Source organism: Symphodus melops, assembly GCF_947650265.1.
Source record: "Symphodus melops genome assembly, chromosome: 1".
Classification (NCBI taxonomy): Eukaryota; Metazoa; Chordata; class Actinopteri; order Labriformes; family Labridae; genus Symphodus; species Symphodus melops.
The window spans coordinates 2,401,754-2,415,800 of record NC_136691.1 but is presented as its reverse complement, the minus strand read 5'-3'; the positions used below and the strand labels follow the sequence as shown (position 1 = coordinate 2,415,800).

General features: G+C 38.6%; 1 long non-coding RNA gene across 1 annotated transcript; it reads left to right on the top strand.

The window, feature by feature from the left end:
- Positions 1–10,512: 10,512 nt before the first annotated feature.
- Positions 10,513–11,740, top strand: LOC306832289. The gene is made up of 3 exons (XR_013780205.1): positions 10,513–10,566; positions 10,673–10,730; positions 11,100–11,740. It is a non-coding gene; the product is annotated as an uncharacterized lncRNA (long non-coding RNA).
- The last annotated feature ends 2,307 nt before the right edge of the window (positions 11,741–14,047 follow it).

Here is a 14,047-nt window from a genome sequence, read left to right as displayed (position 1 = left end):
CTCTCTCGATATGTACTGCACTCACAGGGACGGATACGTAGATGTTCTGTTGTATTTGTATATTGTTTATATATCTATTTTTTGTACCAAAACAAACCTTAAACATGTTTTCCCAAGTGAGCTTTGGATTTGCCTTTAGGTCTTTTGGTTCTCGTTGCCGAATATTTAACAGCATTGTAGTGAATGAATTAACACGTCAGAGATTTTTTCACTTATTAAAACTTTTTCAGACTTTTGTGCACTTAAAAAAATGTACTGTGTGAAAACAGCCCACCAGTTAACCGTCAGTGTTATTTAAACAGGTTTATCCGGGAGGAGGTATAGCTAATGTAACGCACAGAAATGTGCTGGTTTTAATGAATGTTTGACGCTGATTTTTTGTCTGTTGTGAATTTAAAAAATGCACATCAGATTTTCTAACGTAAAACTTTGTGTTCATTGCCTCCAGAAAATAAATGTTTGGATGATACAAAATGACAAAAAATACTCAAAAGATCAGCTTTCTTTTTCCTTTATTTTATTCGATGAGTAACTTTGACAATGGGTCCGAATTGCCAAAGGAAGAGTCGGAATCAGTCACAGCGAGAAAACTGTTTCCTTAAGAAGCTAATTTAGAAAGTATTAATTTGATTAATGGTCATATGCAAAATCCACTTTACTATGTTTTTCTAACACCATGTGTCCCTAGTCTGTCCATCCTCTCCGTCTTCTGCCTGCTCCACTTTTCAGAAAATGTGTGCTCAAACAGGCTGTTTGGAGATTTTCCCTTCATGACATCACAAAGGGCAGTAGCCCCTCCCCCAGGTGGGTGACACTCCCACAGCTAGGTGTTTGTTCTGCCCTCTGAGTCTGCCTTCTCACCGTAAACAATAGGACATGGAGCGAGAAAGCAGCGAGTACACCCGAGCCCTTCCAGAGAGGGGGCGTGGTCAGACACAGCTCATTTACATATTTAAAGCTACAGACACAGAAACAGCCTGTTCTGAGCAGGGCTGAAATAGAGGGGTTTATAGACATGATCAAATACAGGATCAGAGTGGATTTACAACAACAGACTGCACATACATTTTGGAGGGCTCTGAGAAATTAATAAAGAAAATCCATTATGTGAGTGTTTTATGTTTTTTAGCAGTATTACTATTTTTTAGTACTACTATTTTTTTTCTGTTAAATTGTTTTATATCTGCAGTATATCTGAAGCAGCATAATACTTCCTGTAAAAAAAGATTAACAACTCAAGCTTTCACCTTGACATTGACAGTGGATGTTGTGTCAAAAACATCCACTAAAAACCACAGTAGAACTGAGAGTTTCATTCAAAGAACTTTGAAGTTTTTACGCAAACTTTAAACGGCGATTGCTAACAAGTAGCTAACAAACTAGTGGTTGTTGCAGACATTACACGTCATCGCGCTAGGAACTCTCTCCCTAATCCTCCTTACAGCCTCTAGTTATGCTTTTCAGTGTTCTTGCAAATATTAGGTTAATAAACAACTTATTAAGATAACGTTTAGCTGTCTTGTCAAATCCGCTGATTAGATCGATGAAGCATAACGGTTGTGACGTCATTATAAACTGACCGTGTACTTCGCGAGAGCACAACGTTACCTCGGCTGCATTAACTCTTCAAACTTCATATGAATGATGTTTATCTGTAAAGATTATCCAGCTGAACTAAACAGCTATACATCAGAAACGCGTCTGACACGGAGATTATTTTCTGCATTGATCCAGAATCCAACGCAAAAGTCCCATAGGCGAATTTTCGTAGGAACCACCATTTTTTCCATTCTTGTCATTTTTGTCTATAGACTACAGACTGGTATAATAATGACAATAGACTTAGACATGTAAGGACTATCTTCTGTGTATCTCATCTCTTGGAAGTATTATTTCACAAACAGAGCAGCTGAAATATTTCATAAAGCACTCTGTGAGCGATTCAGTAAATATCCAGACCAATTTACAAAACACAAAAAAAGAAATATTGCAGACAAGAATTTATTTTGATTGGAAGAAAGAGATATTTTACGTACAAAACAAATACAACATATTTGAATTAGTTTCAGAATACAGAATTTATTTAATCGTGTGACATTGTCTGCTGAAAAGATCAAACTGAAAAAGACATATTTTGGAGTCTGTTTTATTTATTATTTTTAATCTAGACATCATTAAGAAGTATCTGACCTTTTTAATAGAATCCTACAAGTATTATTTGGCATTACAGACATTTTGAAATTTCCTTCTTTCACAAACAAGCATGTGACGTTTAGAAAAATCATGTTGAGAAACCATTTTTTTAGACTATTAACAACTCAATGGTTTCTCTCATGTGTGAACTGCCAGGTGGCGTTTCAGATTTCTACTTTCTTTATATCTTTTACCACAAACTGAACAGCTAAATGGTTTCTCTCCTGAGTGAACTGCCATGTGGGTCTTCAGATTTCCATTTAGTGTAAATTTTTTACCACAAGCTGAACAGCTAAATGGTTTCTCTCCTGAGTGAACTGCCAGGTGGGTCTTCAGATGTCCATTTTGTGCGAATCTTTTACCACAAACTGAACAGCTAAATGGTTTCTCTTCTGAGTGAACTGCCATGTGGGTCTTCAGACTTCCATTTTGTACAAATCTTTTACCACAAACTGAACAGCTAAATGGTTTCTTTCCTGAGTGAACTGCCATGTGGTACTTCAGATCTACATTTCGTTTAAATCTTTTACCACAAACTGAACAGCTAAATAATTTCTCTCCTGAGTGAACTGCCATGTGGCACTTCAGATCTACATTTCGTTTAAATCTTTTACCACAAACTGAACAGCTAAATGGTTTCTCTTCAGAGTGAACAGCCATGTGGTACTTCAGCTGTCCATTATGTGTAAATCTTTTACCACAAACTGAACAGCTAAAGGGTTTCTCTCCTGAGTGAACTGCCACGTGGATCTTCAGAGTTCTATTTAGTGTAAATCTTTTACTACAAACTGAACAGCTAAATGGTTTTTCTCCTGAGTGAACAGCCATGTGGTACTTCAGACCTCCACGTTGTGTATATCTCTTTCCACAAACTGAACAGCTATATGGTTTCTCTCCCAAGTGAACTGCCATGTGGATCTTCAGAGTTCCATTTAGTGTAAATCTTTTACCACAAACTGAACACTTGAAAGGTTTCTCCCCTGTGTGGGTCCTCATGTGTATCACAACAGCTGCTTGGGAAGAAAAACTTTTTTTACAAAGTGAACAGATGTTTTTTTTGCAATTCAAAAGCTTCACTCCTGTTTGGATTCCTAGTTGTTTTTTTCGTTTCTTTTGTCCGAAGCTTGTAGCACATTCCGAGGAGCTGACTGATACTTCAGCTGTATTACATACCACATTACTCACAGGTGCATTATTGTTTTGCACAGGGTTTACATCTTCATGAGGATTCCTGGAGCCCTCCAAAGCCCAACTTGTGTCATCTGTCTTTGATTCAGAGAGTGAGGTGTTGTCAGGAGTATCTGGTATGTCTTTGTTTGGCAGAAGTTTTAAACCTTCCTGAGGTTCATCTCTCTCCTCCCAATCACCACTGTCATCAGTATCAGATCCAGAAAAGTCTGAAGTCTTGTCAGGAGTATCTGGCTGTAAATGACTGTCTGGATTAAAGTCTCTTCCTGGTTCTGCTCCTCCACAGTCCTCTCCGTCAGCTTCTGTTTTTATATGCTGCGTGTCTCTGCTGTCTTCAGTTTGGTTTTCAGGAAGCTGTGAGATCTGAGGTTTCTCTTCGTCTTCTTCTTCCTTCTTCACAGGGACAAGTTGGAATGTCAACATGCTGACATCAACCTCCTCCTGCTCTCCTTCCTGTCTGCCCCAGAGTTCCTTCTCTTCATCTTTAATTTGTGCTGAGTTTGGTGGCTCGCTCTGGTCCAGTCTAGGGCTCAGATCCTGCTGCTCAGGGGAAACCTCGTCTTGACTCACCACCAGCTGCTGCACATCTGTGAAAACAGTGAAATACATGAAGTTATAAAATCCTGAATTTACTAATCAGATGAAACCACTGACAGCACTACCTCATAGAGGGTATGCACGAGATGTCTCAGTGGGCAGAGTCCACTGAGACAGTGGTCGGATTGCGTCACACCGGCGTGATAAGTGCTGTCCCAATTCAGCAGCTCCTTCGAATGCAGCCTTCTTCTCCTCAATTTGGAGGCTCCAACGGTTGGATCCTTTGCAGTCTTCCCTTCCCAAGATGCATTGCGCGCAAGGGACATTCAACTTTAACAATGGCATCCCCGTCATTCAGATGGTTTGCTATGACTCCAGTAGCTAAACTGGAGTGAAGCATAATTTAACGTTACATCGCTTCAACATATTTGGTTTGATCAGAGTCAGGGAGAGAAAGAGAGAGAGAGAGACTTCGATGGGGAGCTGATGGACCTCATCAAAGACGACATGAGGTTACAGAGAGCGCAGGAGAGCGAGGCACAGATGGAGAAGATGTTCTGGAACATTTCATAGAGAAATAATTTCAGTTAAATATTCAAATTGAAATAGTTTATTCTGTTACATGTTCGTCATGTTTTCTATGTTTAATGTTATTTTAATATAGGTTTTAATTTGATCTGACTATGTATGGATGCACCAAACTGATTAAAATGACAACTTCTGAATCGTTGATTAATTTATTTTAAGAAATGCAGCATGATTCACTACAGGTGCAAACTAAATCACAAGAACATCATCTGACCTTCCAAGAAAATATTTAGACTGCACATTATTTACTGTACTGCCAGCTACCTACCTGAGAGAGCAGACAACAAGCAGACTCCCCATGCCAGCAGGCAGCATTAGAGTATTATGATAAGAGAAGGCCATTTTTACGTGTATTATAGGGAGTCTACTAATCCAGAATAATGTCTGATAAAAGGTTGAAAATGTCACTGGTGTCGTCAGCCCTTGGTCGTCAGTAGAAAAGGCAAAGAAGAGGCGAAGGCAACAGATGAGGAGAAACCTCACTAAAAACCTTTCTAACTATGTTATTTATGATCTTATGTACACAACATTAACTCTCTTAAAGTATCACAGATGACGTCTTCACCATTTGTTGAGATTTGGTCATTTTGTATTCAAGTTCTGGACAAATATTATGTACATTATCCGAATCGTGAGCTGTGGTGCAACACCACGAAATGGAGGCAAAATGAAGCGCAGGGGAGGCGAAATCTGTGGCTTCGCAAGAGTTGAAAACATCCAACTTAAAATTCAACACATTCACAAACAAACGGGTAATGTTCACATTTTACTGGGAATGAAAAAGCATAAAAAAACAATACAAACCTAATCTGTGGAGGCAGACTCGAGGGTTGAAAGCATCCAGCAGGTGGCGTTGTTGCTTCGCTTCCCGTTTTAATCGACGGATTTCCTCCTCATATTCCGCTTTTGTTCTTTCAAAGTGCTCCAGAATCTTTTCAGCAGCTGCAGGCAGTCTCTGCTCGGTGAAAGCTCTCAGCAACTCAACTTCAGACATTTTAGGAAAAAAATCGCGGAAACTTCTCTCCCAAAAACTCCCGTTTATATTTCAAACTGAAGTTACTGAGCCGTTACCATGGTTACCTTACCCATAGATATGTCTAAAAAGAAGAAGCTCCTTTTCCACACAGCAGTCCGGTACGGATCAGTACAGTCTGGTTCGATGAAGTATGATCCCGTTTGAGTTTCCTCAGCCACCCGCGTGTTAGTCTTATGTAAAAAGCGCCATGTGATAGCAGCTAACAGCTAACAGCTAACTAATAAATTCAACAAAGGAGAAAAACGCTACTCAAAAAAAAAATCCACGCTGGAAGACATCCAGCGGTTCATCCACTTCGTCACTAGCATGTAGATCTTTCTAACAAAACTAAATCAAGCTTTGTCTCAGAGAAGGCTGTGTGCCGCGAGGAGAAATAAACAGACGTAAACGATCACAGTCTATGGTTTAAACATGGCGGAGTGTTTTTTTTTTACTGTTGTAACACGGGAAGTGACGATTTCTTCAACCAATCAACGGACTGCAGTGTTTGGCTCCACCCCGAACCAACTACGACAGGAAGAAGGGAGAGTTTTTCTACAAAATAAAAGTAAAGAAAAACGAATGATAGCGTGATGATGGCGCTCACCATCACCTTCTACAAGAGTATGGTCCATGTCTTATACCTATAAGAAATCTAAATTATTTTAACTTGACCCAAATAACATAAAAATGTTAGAAGAGTGGTTGAAAATTACAGATACAACTCATAGACCATAAACTCGCTTACAGGAGACCAAAACCTTATCTCTTTACTTAAATTTGCAAGATGTTTTTAGAAGTTTTGAATCAAGTGGTTTTTGAAAATCAATCATTTTCTTTTGGTCATCTTGAAACCTTGCAATTATAGCATCAAAATCGCAAAACAGCTTCTTTGCGACAGGATCAATGTCCTGTCCTGTATTCAACAAGGAGAAAATCTTTTTAAATTCACTCCTTATACATTCAGAGGTGTAGGTCATTTCTTCCTTAATAATGAGTGATGTGTTACCAGAATGCCGTCTCTCTATAGATTCAAAAACCTTTCGACCATTCTTTAACCATAAAATAATGCATGTCATTCTCCAGGCTTTTTCTTCACCTGACACCGTCTGCTTGAATGGGAACACGATTGTAGGAATCGCATTACGCGTACAGGGATTCTTCCCCAAGTCTCTGTCAGTCAGCACTGATTGAGCTATCAGCCACTCACAATGTCATCGTCGCCAGACTGTCCGGCTGCAAAAGCTATGTGTGGTACATGTGATACTGCATGTGTTAACTTCTTGGAATGTTGTCCCTCTGTAACATCAGAGCAGGCATCTTGTATGTCATTGACACCAGCTTGAACCATCGTAAAGTCAACGTGTTTGTTGGTTCTAAGTTTCCCCTTGTCATTAATTTTAACGTTGCCGGGCCACTGAGAACTCATCAACTCCCACGCTTTGAATACAGACAGCATGTATTCTTTGTCCCACATTGGATCACAAACAGAAGTATTGTCAACTAAATAACCACGAATCAGATCGAGTTTGTGTTCTTCAAAACTTCCTTCTATGGGATAACGATTATCAGTCCATGAAGCCAACGTGCTTAAAAAAGGTTCTACATAGTAAAAAACGATTTTGCTCTGAATCCATTCCCTCGGGGTCATATTTTTGACAGGTTTGTCAGGTAAAAGAGTTAAGTTGGGATTGGCTTTTAACAAGGCTTTCATAGCTTTACGTTCTGTCCTGGGCAAATCAAGCACAGTTTTATATTTGATACTGGGTAAAGTATTTGTTGAGGTTTTACTATTGTGATTCCCCATGATCTAATGTATTTGAGGTTTAATGAAGTTAATGAAAAAGTTTTCAAGAGAAATAGCTTGTACAAGTTATTTGTCATCTAAAGCAATTTTAGTATGTTACTTATTAGTAGTTAGTTAGGTCTAATAAACAATATACAATTTCAAAAGGAATTAAGATATATAAATGTTTATATGTATATTGACATGTACTAAACAACAAACAGTTATGCACATTTTATATGCTGCAAAATAAATACAGTCTGTAATAATTTTGTTTTGACATTTTTTGAAATCTAAATTTTGTTTCCTGGATGGTATGATCATAAAATTGTGATTGCTCGAGACTTTTTAGACACAATATATAAAACAAGACAACAACATAAATCAACGATCAACAAACAACAAATCAGGCCTATTCAGTCATTTAGTTCATTTTGTCAAAGACTTTGTATTTTCCACATCGATGTCTTGTACCACATCATCAATAATGAAAATTCGAACCTCATTATACAACTCCTTATCATCGTCCACTCAATGATCTCCTCATAGGTACTATTCGCTTTGACTCAGGCGTCCACTCGCCAATCTCCACATTAAATCTGACTCCCTTGGCGTCCACTCGCCAATCTCCACATTAAATCTGACTCCCTTGGCGTCCACTCGCCAATCTCCACAAACGACGATATTTTATAACCCAAAGATAAACTTTGTCATAGTAGAAAGTCCTCTAATGAGTCATTAGTATATCACATGAAACAAAGAACAATACAACAACATAGAACGATTTTATGATCCAGATAGTCCAAGAATTATAACACTTTAAAGTAAATTTAAGTATAATATCTATTTATCCAATTAAAATGATAGAAACAGCCGCAAACAGGTTCTTGATTGACAGAGATTTACACTTCTCACCCAGTAAAGTAGTTAAGAAAATCAACCACTTATCTGGGCTTGAAGTCTCCGTCAATCTGTTCGTAGACGCCACTGATGGGTTGAATAATATAAATGTCCATAAAGTTGAATCTATCAACAGACTGGATAATATTAACGCAGCATATCACGGCCGTGGTTCTGATCTAACAGACAACACTGAGACTCTGTGCAGGCTGAGAGATAGACGGTTTATTGGTGAGTGTGTAGTGTGGAGCCCTTATATACAGCACAACAGATGTCACAAATTCCTTCCCACTTTAGATATTTCTGCATGTGGTATGAAGAATCACATTACCTTTACACTTTAAATGTCAAACCTCTATTTGAGGAACACTTCATCATTGTACTGTCAACTGAGGCCATACATTATACTTTTATGATACCTCATATATCGTGTTTCTCTTCACATATGGTAATATCTTCTCAGAATAAATCGTAGTCTGCTAACAGCAAAATCATCTCCACAAGATGTAACCAAACTGAACGTATTCACAGAAATTCGTACTATCAGAGAGTTTGTAAAGAGTCGCTCTGTGATGAGCTGGGATTAAAAAGAGTCTGACGAAGAGGAGTCCAATTTATATTCTCACTTATTTATCTTCTGAACGTTTCATCATTTAGATTCTAATCAATCATTTTCAGTATCCTGACACATAAATATCTGTATTTATAAAATGCAGAGTTCGTTGTCTAAATACAGGCTAGGTTAAGTCCAAACTGTTTGATAATAATTAATAATTATAGACAATTCACAATGAAATATTTTAGTCAGTAGAAACTGTCCTTTTGGTTATGAGTAGACTGCAGGTTGTTCTTCAGGTGTTTGTTGTCAGGTAAAGACACTAAACACTGTAACTGTGTGTGTTTGATTAGAAATAATACAGTGTGTGTGTTTGATTAGAAATAATACAGTGTGTGTTGGATGAGAAATAATACAGTGCGTGTTTGTGTGGACATAAACAGCTGTTCGGCTGATTGACAAATGAACGTGATCAGCTGATGTCGCGTCATGTGACGCTGTCGAGGAAACGACGTGTCATGTGTCTTAAAGCTGATTTCCTCCGTCCTCTCTCATCGGCTTCGTTTCCTCCGTGCATCTCTGGTGGGCGGGACTAAGACGCAAGTGGAGGAGACAACTTTGGAGGACACTCGATGCAAAGAAAGATAGAAAGATAGAAAGATAGACACTTTATTGATCCCGAGGAATTTTAGCGTCGGAAATTCAAGCAAAATAAGGGAACCGGAGCTCCATAAGGGACGCTCCCATAGATGACCTGAGGGGCCGAGATGTAAACTGGAGTGAAGCCATGAAGGGCTTAAAACACAAGCAGGATATTTACGTGCGTCTATTCTGAGCTGGGAGCCGGTGCAAGAATGTCAAAAGAGATGTTATGTGATGACATATTTTGCATCTGCAAGAGTCTGGCTTCAGCATTTTGAACAAAATGTACATGCGTGTAGAGGTCTGGTTAATATCAAAATATTGAATTTCAGTAGTTGGGTCTGGAGGTCATCAGGGCATGGATGCGGCTTACCCAAGGAGACTTTGACATGTGGCTGCAGGAGCTGGGCATAAACCGACCAGTGATCCACGGCTGCCCCTGGCTGCATGCACATCCAAGGATTGTCTCAGAGCTCCATTTTTTTTGCACATCCTGTACTGCAAAGGGAACACAAGTAAGAATTGTCTTCTGTGTATCAGTATGTGTATCTGTTCTTTTGGAAATATTTTGTTCACAATCAGAGCAGCTGAAATATGTCATTAAGCACTCAGTGAGCAGGTCAGTAAATACCAAGACCAATTTACAAAACACAAAAAGAAATATTGCAAACAAGAATTTATTTTGTTTGGAACAAAGAGATATTTTACATACAAAACAAATACAAATTTGAATTACTGTTTCAGAATGCATAATTTATTTAATCGTGTGACTTAGTCTGCTGTAAAGATCAAACTGAAGAAGACATATTTTGGAATCTGTTTTATTTATTATTTTTAATCTAGACATCATTAAGATGTGTCTGACCTTTTTAATAGATTCCTACAAGTATTATTTGGCATTACAGACATTTTAAAATTTCCTTCTTTCACAAACAAGCATGTGACGTTTAGAAAAATCATGTTGAGAAACCATTTTTTTAGACTATTAACAACTCAATGGTTTCTCTCATGTGTGAACTGCCAGGTGGCGTTTCAGATTTCCATTTTGTGCAAATCTTTTACCACAAACTGAACAGCTAAATGGTTTCTCTCCTGAGTGAACTGCAATGTCTGCGCTGTGAGCGCTGCAGTAAGACTCTGGCTGCTGGCAGCCACGCAGAGGTGAAGGATACGTGCAACGCCACCACGAGTCAGACACATGATTGTTTTTTTACTTTTTTTTAACAATATTAAATAACGAGGAGGAAATCTGATGTTTCTGTTGCAGCATGATGGACAGCCGTACTGCCACAAACCGTGCTACGCTGTTCTGTTTGGACCGAAAGGTAAGAAGAAAGAAACACTCATCAAACAACTAAAATTATTATTATTATTATTATTATTATTATGGTTATGTCAGACCTATATATATATATATATATATATATATATATCAGGGCGCGGTTGTCTCCTACCACGCCCGAGCATGATTGATCCCGTCTCACCCGTCGGTAACATCGTTCTGTACTCGAGCACACTCGCGTATGAACACAGTCAGATACAGCAGGTGGAAGTAGTTCACACAGTTGGTTTGTAAATCTCGCATAATTAGGGGTGTGGCTTAGTTGAGGCATCTGCACGCTTGTTTATCAGTTTAATGGAGGATTGTTGATCGGGCCTTTTAGAGTTCAACCCTGTGTTGTGCTCCCCTCCAGGTGTTAACACTGGAGGTGTCGGCAGCTACATCTACGACGATCCTGAAGCCGAGGCGCAGCAGTGAACTCTGACGAAGCTCCACCTCCAGGACCCTCGATGTCTCTCTGATTTGCCTTCCTCAGTCGCTCGATATGTACTGCACTCACAGGGACGGATACGTAGATGTTCTGTTGTATTTGTATATTGTTTATATATCTATTTTTTGTACCAAAACAAACCTTAAACATGTTTTCCCAAGTGAGCTTTGGATTTCCCTTTAGGTCTTTTGGTTCTCGTTGCCGAATATTTAACAGCATTGTAGTGAATGAATTAACACGTCAGAGATTTTTTCACTTATTAAAACTTTTTCAGACTTTTGTGCACTTAAAAAAATGTACTGTGTGAAAACAGCCCACCAGTTAACCGTCAGTGTTATTTAAACAGGTTTATCCGGGAGGAGGTATAGCTAATGTAACGCACAGAAATGTGCTGGTTTTAATGAATGTTTGACGCTGATTTTTTGTCTGTTGTGAATTTAAAAAATGCACATCAGATTTTCTAACGTAAAACTTTGTGTTCATTGCCTCCAGAAAATAAATGTTTGGATGATACAAAATGACAAAAAATACTCAAAAGATCAGCTTTCTTTTTCCTTTATTTTAATCGATGAGTAACTTTGACAATGGGTCCGAATTGCCAAAGGACGAGTCGGAATCAGTCACAGCGAGAAAACTGTTTTCTTAAGAAGCTAATTTAGAAAGTATTAATTTGATTAATGGTCATATGCAAAATCCACTTTACTATGTTTTTCTAACACCATGTGTCCCTAGTCTGTCCATCCTCTCCGTCTTCTGCCTGCTCCACTTTTCAGAAAATGTGTGCTCAAACAGGCTGTTTGGAGATTTTCCCTTCATGACATCACAAAGGGCAGTAGCCCCTCCCCCAGGTGGGTGACACTCCCACAGCTAGGTGTTTGTTCTGCCCTCTGAGTCTGCCTTCTCACCGTAAACAATAGGACATGGAGCGAGAAAGCAGCGAGTACACCCGAGCCCTTCCAGAGAGGGGGCGTGGCCAGACACAGCTCATTTACATATTTAAAGCTACAGACACAGAAACAGCCTGTTCTGAGCAGGGCTGAAATAGAGGGGTTTATAGACATGATCAAATACAGGATCAGAGTGGATTTACAACAACAGACTGCACATACATTTTGGAGGGCTCTGAGAAATTAATAAAGAAAATCCATTATGTGAGTGTTTTATGTTTTTTAGCAGTATTACTATTTTTTAGTACTACTATTTTTTTCTGTCAAATTGTTTGTTTTATATCTGCAGTATATCTGAAGCAGCATAATACTTCCTGTAAAAAAAGATTAACAACTCAAGCATTCACAACACAACACAGCTTTCACCTTGACATTGACAGTGGATGTTGTGTCAAAAACATCCACTAAAAACCACAGTTGAACTGAGAGTTTCATTCAAAGAACTTTGAAGTTTTTACGCAAACTTTAAACGGCGGTTGCTAACAAGTAGCTAACAAACTAGTGGTTATTGCAGACATTACACGTCATCGCACAACTTATTAAGATAACGTTTAGCTGTCTTGTCAAATCCGCTGATTAGATCGATGAAGCATAACGGTTGTGACGTCATTATAAACTGACCGTGTACTTCGCGAGAGCATAACGTTAGCTCGGCTGCATTAACTCTTCAAACTTCATATAAATGATGTTTATCTGTAAAGATTATCCAGCTGAACTAAACAGCTATACATCAGAAACGTGTCTGACACGGAGATTATTTTCTGCATTGATCCAGAATCCAACGCAAAAATCCCATAGGCGAATTTTCGTAGGAACCACCATTTTTTCCATTCTTGTCATTTTTGTCTATAGACTATAGACTGGTATAATAATGACAATAGACTTAGACATGTAAGGACTATCTTCTGTGTATCTCATCTCTTGGAAGTATTTTTTCACAAACAGAGCAGCTGAAATATTTCATTAAGCACTGTGAGCGGGTCAGTAAATATCAAAACCAATTTACAAAAGACAAAAAAAGAAATATTGCAAAAACAACATATTTGTACAAACAAAATGTCATTCATTAATTCATTCAGAATGCATAATTTATTTAATCGTGTGACATGTCTGCTGAAAAGATCAAACTGAAAAAGACTTATTTTGGAGTCTGTTTTGTGTGCGTGTTTTTTTTATCTAAACATCGTTAAGATTTGTGACCTTTTTAAGAGATTCCTACAGGAATTTACTGGCATTACAGACATTTTGAAATTTCGTTCTTTCACAAACAAGCATGTGAAATTTGGAACAATCACGTTGAGTCCATTTTTTAAGACTATGAACAACTCAATGGTTTCTCTCATATGTGAACTGCCAGGTGGCGTTTCAGAATTCTACTTTCTTTATATCTTTTACCACAAACTGAACAGCTAAATGGTTTCTCTCCTGAGTGAACTGCCATGTGGGTCTTCAGAGTTCCCTTAAGTGTAAATTTGTTACCACAAACTGAACAGCTAAATGGTTTCTCTCCTGAGTGAACTGCCATGTGGGTCTTCAGAGTTCCCTCATGTGTGTAGAGGTCTGGTTAATATCAAAATATTGAATTTCAGTAGTTGGGTCTGGAGGTCATCAGGGCATGGATGTGGCTTACCCAAGGAGACTTTGACATGTGGCTGCAGGAGCTGGGCATAAACCTACCAGTGATCCACGGCTGCCCCTGGCTGCATGCACATCCAAGGGTTGTCTCAGAGCTCCATTTTTTTGCACATCCTGTACTGCAAAGGGAACACAAGTAAGGACTATCTTCTGTGCATCTCTTCTCTTGGAAATATTTTGTTCACAAACAGAGCAGCTGAAATATTTCATTAAGCACTCTGTGAGCAGGTCAGTAAACATCAAGACCAATTTAAAAAACACAAAAAGAAATATTGCAAAGAAGAATTT